This window comes from Schistocerca americana, chromosome 7 (assembly GCF_021461395.2).
Source record: "Schistocerca americana isolate TAMUIC-IGC-003095 chromosome 7, iqSchAmer2.1, whole genome shotgun sequence".
Lineage (NCBI taxonomy): Eukaryota > Metazoa > Arthropoda > Insecta > Orthoptera > Acrididae > Schistocerca > Schistocerca americana.
Genome location: NC_060125.1, coordinates 580,730,805 through 580,747,753, shown reverse-complemented (window position 1 = coordinate 580,747,753; position 16,949 = coordinate 580,730,805).

Genomic DNA, 16,949 nt, shown 5'->3' with positions numbered 1-16,949 from the left:
ATCCCACGTGAAAATCAATCTGTCGAAACATGTCCCGTCATACTGGAACAGAAGTAGAGGTCATGACATCATCATCTGTGATTAGCAACATGGAAAGTGCATTGGGGAGAGACATCTGCTGCGTAGCGCAGGATTTTGTTGCACCCATTGAGATTACTATTATCCCCAAAATGGCTCAAACGGCTCTGAGTACTATGGGACTTAACATCTGAGGTCATCAGTCCCCTAGAACTTAGAACTACTTAAACCTAACTAACCTAAGGACATCACACACATCCATGCCCGAGGCAGGATTCAAACCTGCGACCGTAGCGGTCGCGCGGTTCCAGACTGAAGCGCCTAGAACCGCTCAGCCACATCGGCCGGCCTATTATCCCCCTCCACTACGTTAAGCCTCAAACACTCCCTGTGAGCGGCCAAAGAGGCGATGTGCTAAAGGAAACAATGACTGTTGGAAGTCAGGACACCACAGCACTGGAACTTTGGGCGACTCCTACAACTATTGCGAGCACTGACAATCAGCTGCCCGTGTTTGTGTTTGTATTGCAGGAGAAAAACCGACATTGATGCTATGGTCATGCCAACATCGGCCTTCCTTAAGGGTAACGACTTACCAATGGAACGTCCACTGCACACCAATGTCCATATCCGTAAACAACGATTACCTCGACGCCACAAGAAACCGCGGCGGATTGCTTCTGACAAACGCCTCCTTCAAGCACCTGGCCTGGAGGAGGCCGATGCTGCTGATGGTGGTTTCGAAGACACGCCGTACAACGTAACTAGACGAACAGTTCCCACTGCTATCAAATCGCTTCCCAGCGAGACACCAATATCGGACGGCCAGGTTGTTTATCCAGCACTACAAACCAATGATAGCAGTTTAAGGGAATGGCAAGTTTGCCCTCTGACCGACACCAGCTCTCGTCTCTTGGGATGGTGACTCTGAGTTGCCAGTGGTGTGGTGATGGGGGAGGTGGAGAGCAGCAGCACGTCGAGTACCAGCTCTGACTGACAGGCCCGTGCACAAGAGTTGCGGGCTGTGACGTTCAGATATTTTCTCTCTCCCACCTGTCTTTTACGATGCCACCTCAAGCCGGTGGGCCTAGATAACAGATCTTCTGCTTTGCCACTATTAACATCAGTACAAACCAGACGTGACATAAGCTATCCTTGCCCTAAAAATTGCTCACTGCCTACTTACAGGAAGTCCATGTAGTAAGCTTCCCTGACTTCTCTAGATATACGGCTTGCGTCTGTAACATGTTCCCCATCCACATCTGGATAGCTATTCTTCTCCTTGAGGGTTTGACGGCCACTGATGTATGGTTCCCCTTGAATCAGAAAGGCATGCCCGTTACTGTCAACGCCGTGCTGCTTGTTAACATCTGCCCTCTTCCTGACTCAGAACAACGGAGAGAACCCTCACCTTCCTTCGTAGGGGATATAGCGCAAATCTGCCAGGGTCGACTGGATGACATGGTGATAAGTGGCGACTTCAGCTGTACTTAGAAGCCTGCCTACCAGCCGCTACGCCATTCGCCTTTTTTGGAACATGAGACCCTTATACGGGACTTTCATCTGGTCGGCACATGACGACACTCAGACAGTGACGCTCACGGATTCACAGACCATATCAGTAGCTCGTCTACATCTACATCTACACGAATACTCTGCAAATAACATTTACGTGCCTGGCAGAGGTTTCATCGAATCAGCTTCACAATTCTCTATTATTCCAATCTCGCTTAGCGCGCGGAAAGAACGAGCACCTATATCTTTCCGTACGACCTCTGATTTCCCTTATTTTATTGTGGTGATCGTTTCTCCCTTGGTGTCAACAAATATTTTCGCATTCGGAGGAGAAAGTAGGTGATTGGAATTTCGTGAGAAGATTCCATCGCAACAAAAAATGCCTTTCTTTTAATGATGTCCAGCCGAAATCCTGTATCATTTCAGTGACACTCTCTCCCATAGTTTGCGATAATACAAAACGTGCTACTGTTCTTTGAACTTTTTCGATATACTCCGTCAGTCCTATCTGGTAAGGATCCCACACCGCGCAGCAATATTCTAAAAGAGGATGGACAAGCGTGGTGTAGGCGGTCTCCTTAGTAGATCTCTTACATTTTCTAAGTGTCCTGCCAATAAAACGCAGCCTGTGGTTAGCCTACACCACAACATTTTAAATGTGTTCCTTCCAATTTCAGTTGTTCATAATTGTAATTCCTAGGTATTTAGTTGAATTTAGGGATTTTACATTAGACTGATTTATCGTGTAACCGAAGTTTAATGAGTTCCTTTTAGCACTGATTGGATGACCTCACACATTTCGTTATTTAGTGTCAACTGCCACTTTTCGCACCATTCAGATATCTTTTCTAAATCGTTCTGCAATTTGATCTTCGGATGACTTTATTATTCGATAAACGACAGTGTCATCTGTAAACAACCTCAGACTGCTGCTCAGATTGTCTCCGAAATCTTTTGTATAGATAAGGAAGAGCAGAGGTCGTATAACACTACCTTGGGGAGCAGTATAGATCGATTTTACTTTACACACACCATAACGGCGGCAATAAGTGGCTCTGAAGTGTGGCCTATGGCATTAACTGACAGCAAATCTATACAGTGGAGACCACATGGCCCCAAGCTGTCGCACTCTCTTCGGATGAGCATAACTTGCTGGATGAAATTTGCCTCCCTGTTCTCAGGCAGACACTGGTGGCGTATGGTACGAATGCAGCAGCATGGAGTCGACACGTCGTCGACATTTATGACATCGTCCTACAAGAGTGTTCCACAATGGAACATTCACTGGATCGCCAGATGCTGATCAATCGCGCTAGAGCTAAGATCGTTGGCCTAGTGAGCCTTCAGTTACAAAGTTCCAGTATAAAGGTACGAGATTGTAATGGGGTATCTCAGGAATGACCTTTGATACATCATGTTAACTTGGAGCGTAAAACGCGTACGAGAGCGCTGGTGAGTAACTTGCCTACCGATGATGACCAAGTTGTATAGGTGCAACAGGACACTGTTGGAGCCTTGCACACACATTATTCGCGCCTCTACGTGGCTGAGCACGCAGATTCTGTGGCGATAGTCAGTGTTTTCGGATTACTCCGTGACACTGTTACACTAGAAGTGGCAACGGACCTATTGCAGATAGTGATAGAAGATGAAGTTGATATCACTATCTCTAAAGGGGCATCGGACTAAGATTTGTAGAGAATCACTGTCCTGCGAGAATTACTCTCTGCTTGAAGCGTTCCTGGAAGGTCTGATAGTCCCAACATACAAACCTAAAGCTGGGAACCAAGTACGAGACTACCGATGTTTGGCGACGCTTAAGAGTGTCTTGAAAATTTTCACATTGCTGCTGACAAAACGTATGTGATGTTCAGTCCGACATGTCATCTCCAAGTAGCCAACATCCATAGGTGGTCCATAAAATATCAGGTCTCCTCTGTGTCAATACAAGGACTTAATCTCTCTAGCATGGATCCAGCGTCTCCAATATGCACAGGCCTCACTGGATTTCAGTCAGGTGTACAGTCCTGTAGACCACACCAATCTCATTGCAGTACCGTCGCAGTGTGTATTTGGATGCCTGTACTGATGCGATCGTGCATCTCCTTCGTGGAGATGCATGATCGCGAACCGTAAGCGACTGGAACAATGACAGTGGCACGTAAAGTGCGGTCCGCCACACACCGTTGAGTGTCTTGCGGAGTATAAATGTAGATGTAGAGAGATTCGAGTGCGCACGGTGGCTTTCCGGCAGTCGTTCTTCCCGCGAACCATACTCGACTGGAACAGGAAAGGGAGGTAATGACAAATGGTTCAAATGGCTCTGAGCACTTTATGCGACTTAACTTCTGAGGTCATTAGTCGCCTAGAACTTAGAACTAACCTAAGGACATCACACACATCCATGCTCGAGGCAGGATTCGAACCTGCGACCGTAGCGGTCACTCGGCTCCAGACTGCGGCGCCTAGAACCGCACGGCCACTCCGGCCGGCAGGTAATGACAGTGGCACGTAAAGTGCCCTCCGCCACACACCGTTGGGTGGCTTGCGGAGTATAAATGTAGATGTAGACGTAGATGTAGATGTGGAGCACCACCATCAGTACTCGTCATGGCTGCCTGAAAGGAACCCTCTACGTCAACTGGTTCAAATGGCTCTGAGCACTATGGGACTCAACTGCTGAGGTCATTAGTCCCCTAGAACTTAGAACTAGTTAAACCTAACTAACCTAAGGACATCACAAACATCCATGCCCGAGGCAGGATTCGAACCTGCGACCGTAGCGGTCTTGCGGTTCCAGACTGCAGCGCCTTTAACCGCGCGGCCACTTCGGCCGGCTCTACGTCAACTGTTCGGTGTGCCACGGCTGTCGTTTACCTACAGTGCTTTATGCTTTAGCCTCGGAACCTTTGCTATCTGGCACGTGTCAGTGATTAACAAGACTCCAGTTTGGCAGCTGAGCTTACCAGTGTGCAGCTTATGCAGATGATGTGATGCTCGTCGTCTGTGGAGTCCACAACATGACAGCGGCCACGTCTTAGAATGAAACATACGGAGCGGCATTGGGAAGTACTCTCTACATCCACAAGTCGGTCGCACTGCCTAAACGGTCAGCTGTGTCATGAGAGTGTAATGCTCCCTTTCGGTTTACCGACACACGATGAAGCCAAGGATTGGACTTTACAGCCGACGTCCAGAGGACGATAACATTGAACTACAGACGCTTATTGCAACACAAAGGGGCTAGCAGTGTGGATCAATACTTACGGTCCGTCAACATCGTACAGCGAGCACGATGTCGGTGAGTGCTTGCCATTGTGGCTTCCACGCATTGGCACGAACTCTATTATTCACGTACTACTGGGTTGTAGCAAGATGGCCTCTTCGGGTCCTCTTGTCAGCACACGGATGTTGTTTAAAATGAGATACGATCCCGTCACTCTACTCAACGACGCAGGGGGGCTGAGGATTCTCAATATCTATGACAGTTCACCGGGCCTGTACGTCAGTAAAGCTGTGGCTTAGATGCCCGTTGAGCCTTACGAGCTCGTTACTCGTTGCGATGGAACCGGTCTCTCTCGATCCATCGGCTACGTTAGACCTCCCCCCCCCCCCCTCCCCCCTCCCACCAACAACAACTCTTCTTCAAGGTGTGATGAGGACACGGTGGCCAGGCATCGGGCTGAGACCCCTGATCACCCTGCCAACTAACGCCATACTGTATACCGCAGATCGGCAGAAATAGCGCGTAAAGCGTGTATCTGGCAACCAAGAAGTCGCGGGATCGATTCCCTACTGTGTCCGCGTTTTCATCAAGCTGTCATCTCTCAGCGAACAGAGGAGTTGCCAGAAACGACACGTAGTTGGCAATCCACGTTAAACTGTAGTTCCCCTTTCCCCGATGCAATAACAGGGGTATACTAGGAACACGAAAGTCGCCAAAGTGGCGTGCAATTGAAAGGCCTGCAGCAGACTGTTGAGCCACAAGAGATTTTTTTTATTATTTATCGTTACCACCACTAATGTGACACCCAGCAACATTCAACTTTGCACTAATCAAAATCAACTGTCGTCGTGCTAGTCATGAAACACATCTTTCCTTACGCAACGCAAAAAAAGTGACCTAGTGTGTTCCTTCGGCCACTGGTTTTTATCTGTGAATTGTGAATTATGGTGTATTTATCTCATAATATACATAATATAAACCATTTGATTCAGGTACAGGACACACTTCAAAATTATGGCAAAATTTCACTATAAACCCGGAACAGCTGATGTTGTAAACAGCATTATAATAATACTATCTTTATATATATATATATATATATAGTAAAATCTAATACTCTATTGAATAGTAGCGTTTCTCCCACTGAATCCGATGTAGCCCCGTTTTTAAAATTTCTGGCCTCATGTTAAATTTGTTTTACACCATTAACTTGTTATATATTGCCATTCCCATATACTGTGGAGAACGTGCGTGTAATTTCAGCTGGTCTGTGCGTAGCATAAAAATATTTTTATTTCTCGCTTTATGTGGGTGGCTAAAATGATACTCCTCAAATAATTCTTGTCTGCTATGTAGGAAGATTATAACTTCATAAATGATACACGGAGGGAGTTAGACTTGGTAGTTTCCGAAGTAGGGGGCGACAAGATTGTTTGATGTGCAGTAAGCATGTATCTCAAAATTTTCTTTTGCAGTTTCAGTATTCGAGACACACTACTTGAACTGCCCCAGAAAACTGTCCCGTATCTGATAACAGATTTAAAATAACTATGATAGGCATCGATATCTACACGAATACTAAGGGCATGGCAGAAGGTTCATCGAACTACTTCCACACTATTTTCTATCATTCATCTCTCTAACAGCGTGTAGGAAACACTTAAATCTTCGTGTGAGATATATAATTTATCGTATTTTATTCCTATGAACGGTTGGAGATCGAAATTTCGTGGTGGAAAGGTCTCGCGGCCGCGAAAACTGCCTTTTTTTTTTTTTTTTTTTTTTTTTTTTTTTTTTTTTTTTTTTTTTTTTTTTTTTTTTTTTTTTTAAAAAGGATGATTGCCACCCTTACGTATCATATTCGTGAGACTATCAGACCTAATTTGCGACCGGATAAAACAAGCTCCCCTTCTTTGCACTTTTAAGGTATCCTGTTTGGTAAGGATTCCATACCGCACAAAAGTACCTGAGCAGAGGACGGACAAGTGTAATGGACAAGTTTAGTGGATTAAGTGTTCTGCCTATAAAACTCAATTATTCGATCTCCTTTCCCACAGCGTTATATATACAATCAATTGAGTTTAGGTTTTCCTAGTCATCCAATTTCCCACCTGTGCTCTTGGGGTAGTGTCGTCTATTCATAATCAAAACGTCTTAGGTCCCATGTTCGAAACACGCCGCTGTTTAAATTTTGATTAATACTCAGCATTGGCGTCCGAACACTTCCGACATAAGAAGACACCCTCATTCTGCTAACGGCCTTGTCAAAGAGGGCGGAGGAGAGGACAGACGTTCTGTCATGATGATCTCTCCTTTAGCAAAAGATTCCGGAATAATCCCTCATTCGCGTCTCCGGGAGGCAACTGCCAAGGGGCAGGTTATCAAGAAAAAGAGACTGAATAATCAACGAAATAATAACGTTCTACGAGTCAGGGCGTGGAATGTCAGAAACATGAACGTAGTAGGAAAACTAGAAAATCTGAAGAGGGAAATGCAAAGGCTCAATCTAGAATATAGTAAGGGTCAGTGAAGTGAAGTGGAAAGGAGACAAGCATTTCTGGTCAGATGAGTTTAGGGTAATATCACCAGCAGCAGAAAATGGTATAACGGAAGTAGGATTCGTTATGAATAGGAAGGTAGATCAGAGAGTGTGGTACTGTGAACAGTTCAGTGACAGGTTTATTCTTACCAGAACTGACAGGAAACCAACATCGACAACGAAGTTCAGTTATACATGCCGACGTCGCAGGTTGAAGATGAAGAGATAGAGAAAGTGTATGAGGATATTGAAACGGTATTACAGTATGTAAAGGAAGATGAAAATCAAATAGTCATGGTGGACTAAAATGCAGTTTTAGGGGGAGGATTAGAAGAAAAGGTTACAGGAGAATATGGGCTTGGGAAAAGGAGTGAGAGAGGAGAAAGATTGAGTTCTGTAATAAACTTCAGCTAGTAATAGTGAATACTCTGTTCAAGAATCACAAGAGGAGGAGGTATACTTGGGAAAGGCTGGGTGATACGGGAAGATTTCAGTTAGATTACATTATGGTCAGACAGAGATTCCGAAATCAGATACTTTATTGTAAGGCGTACCCAGGAGCAGATATAGACTCAGATCACAACACTGTAGTGAGGAAGAGTACCCTGAAGTTTAAGACATTAGTCATGAAGAATCAATACGCAAGGAAGTGGGATACGGAAGTACTAACGAATGACGAGATACGTTTGAAGTTCTCTAACGCTATAGATACAGCAATAAGGAATAGCGCAGTAGGCAGTACAGTAGAAGAGGAATGGACATCACTAAAAAGGGCGATAAAAGAAGGTGAGAAGGAAAACATAGCTACAAAGAAGGTAACTGCGTAGAAACCACGGGTAACAGAAGAAATACTTCAACTGATCGATGAAAGGGAGACTCAGGAATACAGGAATACATGTCGCTGAGGAATGAAATAAATAGGAAGTGCAGAGAAGCTAAGACGAAATGGCTGCATTAAAAATGTGAAGAAATCGAAAAAGAAATGATTTTCAGTAGGACTGACTCAGCATACAGGAAAGTCAGAACAACCTTCGGTGACATTAAACGCAAGGGTGATAACATTAAGAGTGCAACGGGAATACCACTGTTAAATGCAGACAATAGTGGATAGGTAGAAAGAATACATTGATAGCGTCTATAGGGGACCCAGAATCAATATTTAAAAGAGGTTTGGAGGACTTAATATCAAATAAGCCGGAAGGGATAGATAAAATTCCATCAGAATTTCTAAAATCGTTGGGAAAAGTGGCACCAAAACGACTATTCACGTTGGTATGTAGAATGTAAGTCTGGCAATATACCGTCTGACTTCCAGAAAATACATCATCCACACAATTCCGAAGATCGCAAGAGCTGACAAGTGCGAGAATTGCCGCACAATCGCCTTGACAGCTCATTCATCCTAGTTTCTGACAAGAATAATATACAGAAGGACGGAAAAGAAAACTGAGGACGCGCTAAATGACAATCAGTTTGGCTATAGAAAAGGTACAGACAGCAGAGAGACAATTCTGATGTTGCGGTTGATAATGGAAGCAAGACTAAAGAAAAATCGAGACACTTTCATAGGATTTGTCGACCTGGAAAAAGCGCTCGACAATGTAAAATGGTGCAAGATGTTCGAAATTCTGAGAAAAATAGGGAGAAGCTACAGGGAGAGACGGCTAATATACAAAATGTACAAGAGCCAAGAGGGAATAATAATAGTGGACAATCAAGAACCAAGAGGTCGTATTAAAAAGAGTGTAAGACAAGGATGTGGTCTTTCGCCCCTTCTGTCCAATCTGTACTTCAAGGAAGCAAGGATGGAAATAAAAGAAAGGTTCAGGAATGGAATTAAAATTCAAGGTGAAAAGATATCAATGATACAATTCGCTGATGACATTGCTATCCTGAGCGAAGTAAAGAAGAATTACATGATCTGCTGAACGGAATGAACAGTCTAATCGAAGAAAGAGGAAGGTGATCAGAAGTAGTAGAAATGGGAAAAAATGGTTCAAATGGCTCTGAGCACTACGGGACTTAACTTCTAAGGTCATCAGTTACCTAGAACTTAGAACTACTTAAACCTAACTAACCTAATGACATCACACACATCCATGCCCGAGGCAGGATTCGAACCTGCGACCGTAGCGGCCGCGCAGTTCCAGGCTGAGAAATGGGAACTGCGAGAAACTTAATATCCGGATCGATGGTCACGAAGTAGATGAAGTTGAGGAATTCTGGTACCTAGGCAGTATAATAACGAGTGACGGACGGAGCAAGGAGGACATCAAAAGCAGACTGGCATCGGCAAAAGGGCATTCCTGGGCAAGAGAAATCTACTAATATGAAATATTAGCCCTAATTTGAGGAAGACATTTCGGAGAATATTCGTGTGGAGTACAGCATTGTATGGTAGTGAAACTTGGACTGTGGGAAAACTGTAATAGAAGAAAATCTAAGCATTTGAGATGTTGTGCTACTGACCAATGTTGAAAATTAGGTGGACCGATAAGGTAAGGAAAGAGGAGGTTCTGTGCCGAATCGGAGAGGAAAGGAATATGTGTAAAACACTGATAAGGAAAGAGACAGGATGATACGGCATCTGTTAAGACATGAGGGAATGACGTCCATGGTACTAGAGAGCTTTACAAGACAAAAACTGTAGAGGTTGTAATACATCCAGCAAATAATAGAGGACGTAGGTTCCAAGTGCTACTCTGACACGAAGAGGTTAGCACAGGAGAGGAATTCGTGACGGGCCGCATCAAACCAGTCAGAAGACTGATGGCCCATAAATAAATAAATAAAAAAGAAATCCATAGAGACGACTTGAGAAGCGTTGTTGCCATCTTTCATCTGCAAAGCATTAACGGCTGCAGGAGAAAATAGTAGCCATCGACAGAGCTGTGACAAGACCAATGCTTTGCCCTAGAGGCGTTTACAAAGTCGTGTTACGCTGTAGGTCGAGTCAGGCCCGCGAAGCTGCCGCGCCCAGCCCACTGCAACTGTCAGGGATCAGTTTACGCCGACTCAACTGCCGGATGTTGTGATGAACTGACAGCGGTTAAATTTGTCTGATCTGTCGCCTAACAGAAATTTGACGGATTATTTTACATAATCATGGGAAAAACTTCCCACTTTTCATTGTTTAGTCAACTGCCAGTTTTTGTAGATTTTCTGATAACTTTACTACATGGTGAATGACATCAGCAAACAAAATGTGTTCGTGCACTGAAGAGTCAAAGAAACTGGTAAACCTGCATAATTTGGTGTAGGTCCCCAGCGATTACACAGAAGTGCCGCAACACGACGTGCCATGAACTCAACTAATGTCCAAAGTATTCCTGGAGGGAACTGACGCCATGAATCCTGCAGGATTGTCCATAAATCCGTAAGAGTAAGAGGGGGTGGAGATCTCTTATGAACAGCACTTTGCAAGGCGTCCCAGATATGCTCAAAAACGTTCATGTCTGGGAAGTGTAGTGGACAGCGGAAGTGTTTACATTCAGAAGACTGTTCCTGAAGCCATTCTGTATCAGTTCTGGACGTATGGGGTGTCGCATCGTCCTGGTGGAATTACTCAAGTCCGTCGATATGCACAATGGACATGAATGGATGCAGGTGATCAGACGGGATGCTTACGTACGTGCCAGCTGTCACAATCGTATCTACGCGTATCAGGGGTTCTATATAACTCAATTGCACACGCCCCAAACCATTACAGTCTCCATCAGCTCGAAGTCACCAGTTGACATGCAGGGTCCATGGATTCATGAGGTTTTCTCCATATCCGTACTCGTCCATCCGCTAGATAGTATTTGAAACGACACACATGCGATCAGGCAATATGTTTAGAGTCAACAGCCTAATGTCGGTACTGACGGGCCCAGGTGAGACGTAAAGCTTTGTGTCATCCAGGCTCCGAAAGCCCATACTTGTGATGTTTTGTTGAATGGTTCGCACGCTGACACTTGTTGATGGTCCCGAATTGAATTCAGCAGCAATTTGCATAAGGGTTGAATTTGTCATGTTGAACGGTTCTCTTTAGTCGTCTTTGGTCCCCGTTCATCAAAAGATCAGAATTGCAAAAGGATTTAGGTAAGGTATCTGTATGGTGCTAAAACCGTCAGTTGATCCTATATAATGAAAAGTGTGAGGTCATCCATATAAGCGGTGAAAGGAATCTGTTAAACTTCGATAACGCTATAAATACGTCAAACCTGAAGGCTATAAATTCAACTAAATACCTAGGTATTACAATAAGGAAAATATTAAATTGGAAAGAACACAATGTTATGGGGAAGGCGAACCAAAGGCGGCGTTTTCTTGGCAAAACACCTAGAAAATGCAACAGATCAACTAAAGAGACTGCCTACTCTACCCTTCTCCCTCCTGTTTTGGAGTACTGCTACGCGATGTTGCATGCTTACCTGATAGGTTTAACGCAGTACATCGAGAAAGTCCAAAAAAGGGCAGTTTATTTAGTGTTATGAAGAAATAGGCGAGAAAGTGTCTCGGACATGATATAGGATGTAAGGTGGAAATCATTACAACAAAGGCGTTTTTCGTGCGGCAGTATCTTCTCACGAAGTTTCAATCCTCAACCTTCTCTTCTGAATGCGAAAATCGTTTTTTGACACCTACATAGGAAGAAACGATCATCATAATAAAGTAAGAATCCGCACGAGAAGAGATAGGTGTCGGTTTTCCCGCTCGCTGTTAGAGGGTGAAATAATAGAGAATTAGTGTCAAGGCGGTCGGATGAACCTTCTGCCAGGCACTTCGACATGATCTGCAGAGGAGCCATGGTGCAGCTTTGATGCTAGTTCCCTTCAGCTTCTTCATTCCATGTCTCTCATAATTCTGTAAAGAAAGCACTTAAAATACGTAGAGGAAGGTGTTGTGCAAAATCGGTTGTTATTTACTATCGTTACTGAAATTAAAATCTTATTACGAAACTTGGTAATACGGAGTGATTGCGGCACATGACTCAGTGCAACAATATAAGATAAAATACTCTCTATGGTGTTCCTTGCAGTAGAAGAAACTGGAAAACATCTAGTGGCTAATTAAAAGTACCAAAAAGAATTTAAGAAAATAATGTAACGAAAAGATGCTACATTCAATTATTATCATGTGACTGGGTGACTTAATACAACAAAACGCCGAGAGGTTCTAGGCGCGTCAGTCTGGAACCGCGCTTCTGCTATTGTCGCAGTTTCGAATCCTGCCTCGGGCATGGATGTGTTTGATGTCCTTAGGTTAGTTAGGTTTAAGTAGTTATAAGTTCTAGGGGACCGATGACCTCAGATGTTAAGTCCCATTATTACTCAAAGCTATTTGAACTATTTGAACAACAAAACGCAATATGTACCGCAGATAAGTAGAACAAGAATAATTTTCAAAATTTAGCGTCTCGAACTAAAAGACTTTGGATGTGCTTGATGACTGAAAACATATTACATAGGAACCGAATCAAAGGTTGACAGAAAAAAATCAACTAAATATGAATATTAGCTGTAAGCCTTGTAACTTAGGTAGCAGTGCACAGTACACGCTGCTTTCGCCAGTCCGTTCAGAGAGCACACGTATAGCGAAACCGCTACTTTCGTGCTGGCTGACTGCGAACTGCAGGTAAAAAGCGATGCAGTCACGTTCCCTCCGTAAGCAAGCAGCCCCTAGTGCCCTATATAGAGGTCCTCGTCCCTCAACCTTCAAGCAAGGCAGAGTTCGGCAGATCGTAAGTTTGAGTCCGAGAGTTCCTGCGAAGAGGAGGGACCCAATGACGGCAGTCTCTGGTGAATGAGCCTACAGCAGATATGATGTGAATAAGTACGGAACTCAGTCAATTGCGTAGACTAAGGCCTTGCAAAGTTTACCTGTGTGTAATTTTGAACTAGGGCTATTCGTTTCTTTCACACATTTCTCTACTTGTATCAATATCTGTGTCACTTTCGTTCCGAAGAGTAATACTGTGTATAACCAAATAGTAACAACGTTAAAGGCATGGGTGCCCATTTGTTCAGGTAATTTGTTGACGAATCTAGTAAGCCTCAAATACGTTGTGCACTGACTAAAGTTATAACCTAGTGTCTGTGCACTTCTGCATGTTCAATGGATACACGGGAAGAAGTAATAAAACCCACATCAGTAAGCCAACTCAGTCTCATTTCCCTATCACCACCATATCTACCTCCTTAGTCTGACATCCAGGTCTGTCTGTACTGTCTCCAACCACAGACACCTGAAGAATGTTGGAATAACCATGCCGCCGATTCACTCTTGTACGCAGCCGCCCGTGTACCGAGAAACGAATGATCTAAATTCCTACTTCACCTCTGGTCTGAGCATGAGCTATGCAAATCGTGAGTTATGTCGGGTCACGACAGTCACATTTTCATTATCAAGTTTTATCAACATTCGCCACAATAAATGATGTAGGACTCAAGAAACCTTTACTTGCCGGTAACAGTTATACTTTCAGCACCGTAATTTGAAATAATGTTTCACATAAAACATGTGTGTGTAGTAATACATATTTGTAGTGTTCACTAAAGTACTTGCGGGGAGAGGGTGTACGAAACAGAGAAATTGCTTGTTCATTGTGACTGACGCACTTTAACTACGCACTTTGACTTATAGTCACACAAAGAAAGTTTAATGCATCTGGGGCGTCATGCATTTGGCTGTTTCGGTGCTGTTTTGTGTTGGTCAAACCTAATGTTTATGCAACAAACCTGTTACTAGTTTAATATATGAAATCGTTGACTGAAATCTTTTTGATAAAAATATTTATTCCTATCATAGCTGTGCAGGGTTACTCCGCGATTATGTAACAAACTTTTAGAGATAATGGAGAAGGATAAATGCATGCATCTGAGTGAAGGAATACGATCCGGAAAGATCGAATGTTGTATGTGGAAAACGTTCTTACACTTTTGACAACAGAATACATATACTGATACTGTTACTGTTACGATTGGAGGGTAGGTAACTATCAATGACGGTAGTAAGGATGAAAACAAGGAAAAGGGTGTAGTAAACATTGGTTCTAAACTGCATACCTTAAGAGCTATGAGCACTTTATCATCTTCGATACTTTCAGAAATCCCTCTTCTATTAGAGGTTCTTTGGTTTCCATATTTTTGGAGAGATAGTACGGACCAAAAACATAAAAATTTCAGTAAATAAGAGATCTACAATGCACATCTTAAGAGCTATGGGTATTTGTTCAGTAGAAGACATGTATTTCACAGTAGCTCAGTTAACAAGTGATCGTAGCTCTGAAGGTCTGTGTTGTAGAGCCATTATTTGTTGGACCTTTCTTTAATTTGGGCCATACCATTTTCTTTGAAAGTTTCCTTCCCTACAATCGTAGCACTAACAGTACCTATACATGCATTCCACTGTAAGATGTATCAGAACGATTTTCGTTTGTAGTTTTCGAAGCGAGCTTTATGGACCAGGGTCCTTATCCCAAATCGATTCATATACCCTTCTCGCTCAAACATGAAAATCAGTAACATTATGACGGAATCTTCGTGTTTATTAATGAAAGCCTTCATTTACGTTTTTACAGATTCATAGAATGTTAAACTTACCACACGTTATAGTGTGCTCTCTTCATGGGTAGGTCATTGAAAATGGTCACTGGTTACCTAGCATGACTCCTTTCTCAATAAATTCCATTATTTGAAATAAAATCGTGCGTTGTGATATGGATCATATGTGTATTTGTTGCATATCAAACGGTGCCAATAATCTGTAACTCCATTTTGGTACCTCAAACCACTTGGTTGGCACGGGGAACGTAGAGCCTCGCCATTGGCAAAGTCGTTCAGGTAGGAGCACTCCGCAGCCAGTGTACTTCCGGAGAGGCCGGATGTGCCCTCAGAGCGTGTTTTCCACGGTAGGTTAAGGTAGTATACAGTTGAGGTAACACTCACACAGAACTGAGAAATGGAAGACTCAAAGTGACATGAAGTTTCACAGAGATAAGAGACAATAAGTAGCTGTCAAGGTTGCACAGACACGCTTTTAGAAAGGAACGATCTCCTCAGTTGTGTCCTGTGTGAGAAGGAACTTTTGTATGTAACAGCAACAGCGATGAAAATTTCTAGCAAATTACACGCTAGGGGATAGGAGTTATCTGAACTAGCCAGTAACACTTATAACTACCTATAACAAACTTTACATAATATGAGGGAGGTCCTTACAGAGAAAGACATTTCTTTGCTAAGCCTGATGTAACGTATTTTAACTACTAATTAGACGCCACTCCAGACATTGCTTCTGACCCTATAACAGTCAGTGGGAGTTGCTGCTGATAAATACCCAACGCCAGCTCAATCAGCGTACAAAAGAGCCAAATCTCTACCATCGCGCCTGCCCTTCATAAAACTGGCATCCCAGTCTTATGTTGAAAGCCTCATGATAACTCACTGCCATCGCTAACTTGGTAATGGCATGCTGTAAACCACTCCAGTACAAGGAAGACTGCCAATGTCCTGTTGATTTGAAGAAAGTAAAATATATCCAGGAAAGTGACACTGAGAATTATTTTTAATTATAATATGTAATGAGATCAATCTAGTCATGATCGAAAAAGATTGTTTTTTTGGAAATAAAAGTATCGTAATGTACACTACGTACACTCCAGCACCTGGAACACTTAAGTGGGGTAGGACGTCAAACAGGCAGACTTGGAGCAGAAGAGGAACACAGGACATTTTAATTTCCACTCTATACTTTTACAAATAAATTTATAAAACTTGGTCAGCATGACCAGGAAGTACTCAGAATTCGTACTCATAGCAGTGGAAGTTAAACATAATGAAATATTTTTTTTACATGTGAAATTTCATCATTTTTAACTTGCTATTCGCTGCATTTGTTGCTATAGGTACATTTTTCTTCATAAGTGATATTCTTCTATGGATTTTGCACAGCATACAAACCATACTTATAGGTGTAAGAAACTCAAGAATTTTCCAAATCTATTAGTAACTGTGATAAAATTGAGATAATGAACTATAGAATTTGAGCTTTTCTTAAACGTGAAGTTCAAAATGTTACAGCTCATTCATTTTATCGTTAATTAAATAAATTATAGAGTTTCATACACCTGTAAGTATGGTTTGCATGTTGTGCAAAATTCATCGAAGAATCTTACTTACGAAGTAGTGTACCTATAGCAACAAATGCAGTCAACAGTAAGTGAAAAGATGAAGTTTCACATGTAAAAAAAAAATATTTTGTTACATTTTTGAACTACCACTGTTATGAGTGTGAATACTGTGACCTTCCTGGTCTTTCTCACTAAGTTTTATGAATTAATTTGTGGAAGCACAGACAGTGGAAATTAAAATTTCCTGTGGTGCCTCTCCTGCTCCAAGTCTGCCCGTTTGACGTCTTACCCCTTAATCATTTTCATAGTAAATAACTGAAAATTGTACACTGAAAAACACAGTTCATAAATACAGTTAACATTAATTTCAGATGTAGGGCTTTAGCGAAGTCCATCACTGCGAAAATCAGCTTTCCAGTGTAGAATTTTGACAAATGCTGTCTAATTGACACCCAACACGGGGCATAATGAAATTAGTTCGTGAAATGTAGTTTTGTTAGTGCATGGTGTTTGAGCCATGGCTGGCTCGCGTCAGGTCT